This window comes from Halyomorpha halys, unplaced genomic scaffold (genome assembly GCF_000696795.3).
Source record: "Halyomorpha halys isolate HHAL.00 unplaced genomic scaffold, Hhal_1.1 Scaffold138.1, whole genome shotgun sequence".
Lineage (NCBI taxonomy): Eukaryota > Metazoa > Arthropoda > Insecta > Hemiptera > Pentatomidae > Halyomorpha > Halyomorpha halys.
In genome coordinates this window covers 450,552-452,417 of record NW_027115565.1, presented here as the reverse complement: position 1 = coordinate 452,417, position 1,866 = coordinate 450,552, and the positions used below count along the sequence as shown (strand labels likewise).

The following is a 1,866-nucleotide window of genomic DNA, read 5'->3' as shown; positions in this document are numbered from 1 at the left end:
ATAAATAATTTTTTTTTGTTTATTTGCTGATCGCGCACCCCACTATCTTTATATTAATCTACCGTCAATTAATAGTACCTCATTATTATTGTTAATATAATAAATTTATAATTTAAGCTTTTGTGTATGTATAAAAATTTATTTATTTTTTTTTTTTAATTGAAGTGTAAATAATTATGAAAATATTGATGGTCAGATTTTGAAAAATTATTTTATTTATTTGATAAGGCTGTTCCAAATCCGCCCAAGTGCGAAATGAGGCAATATTAGATGTGGGCTAGTCACCGTGTGATATGGTGTCCTCATTGGAGCAGGAAATTGGCCCGGGGGCACCAATTCCAAACCACCGGATTCGTTTGAGAGTAATAACCCAACAATTTTTAAAATTCTGAAAACAAACTAGGTATAATATATTTATTTAAAAATGGAATAATCATTTATAATTTAATAATGTAAATATTCACCTAACAGGATAATTCTGTGAAAAACGATGGGAACGAATAGATTTTATTTTTTAAATTTAACTTGTCATTTATCAAATTTTGCAATTACAGTTTAAAATTTTGTAAAAGATAAGGGCCGCTCCGGGATTTGAACCCGGGACCTCCTGCACCCAAAGCAGGAATCATACCCCTAGACCAAGCGGCCTTGTGAAAGGTGAAAGGAGAAACAGATTAAAATACCTGTGTGAAACGTAGCCTACCAGAGATACACGCAAAACTTCCATGTTTGGCTGCCTCAGTTGGTAACATTATTTTAAATAATAATATCAACACCATAAAAGTATAGTATTAATAATATTTCCGTTTTTGCTAGCTTTTTACGAAATAATCTAATTCTTGAGCAGTATAAAAGCCCAGTGCCATCCTCATCGTAATTCAAGACACCTGAGGATGATATCTAACAAATTCGACGGACGTGCTGAAAAGCTCCGTTATGTGCTCGGCAATTCTATTGATCAGGCAAGATGCACGTATCCTCTATAGTTATATCTTATATAGGACGTGAATATAGAGTTCAACATTAGAAATATTAAGCTAGATTGTCCACAGAGAATGAAAAATAAAAACAGAATAATCTTAAGGAGCTGAACTATATAATTTGTCAAATATATTAAAGTATTCATTACAATATATTAAATTACTCATTAGAGTAATTTTTGAGAGAATTGAGTTTTAAGGTAGTAGTTTATTTGTAATGTTGCTATAAGTCAATTATAACATCTTCTTATAAATCAGTTATCTAAGGCAAAGAAAAACACGAAAATATGCAAAACCTTCCAAAAAAAGTTCATTTTGCAGATATTTTATTAACAAAGATTAAAACTAGTCCCAAAAAATTAATTAATAGTTTAAAAGTCAGTTCTAAGGTCCGTCATAACGTATCTATGCTTAGCATAAATATGGGATATTTTTTGGAAGATTGTTGATTGACCGTGTGTATAGATGAATGGAATATGGTAATAATTCTACTATTTGAGTTGTTTTTTTTTTACCGCACCCGGACCGTATTCCATTGACTATTTTTTGTTTGAGTTTCTCCATAGATTGTTGTTAATTTATAACAGCATTAATATTTTTTAAGAAAGTATGTAGGACAACCTCAGTAAAGTAAGTAATTGAAGCCTACAGTACTTTGTTTGGAATACGTCCAAATCAAAATAAAATCAAAACCTTTTTGTCAGATGTACAACTGTTCAATCGAAGCAGTGATAAGCCTGTTCCAAATGGAGCTTCATTAATTAATTAAACCTCAAAAACAACAACGAATAATCCAAAACAAATGACTAAGAATTATTAATAACTAGTTCTGAATAAAGAATCATAAAAATCTTATCATTGATTTAAAATCCTACCAATTTTTTGT

The 1,866-nt window shown here is 30.1% G+C and overlaps 1 non-coding gene across 1 annotated transcript; it reads right to left on the bottom strand.

Moving 5' to 3' along the window:
* Window positions 1–576: 576 nt before the first annotated feature.
* Window positions 577–648, bottom strand: TRNAP-UGG (transfer RNA proline (anticodon UGG)). Its single transcript has one exon. It is a non-coding gene; the product is annotated as a tRNA-Pro (tRNA).
* Between the last annotated feature and the right edge of the window lie 1,218 nt (window positions 649–1,866).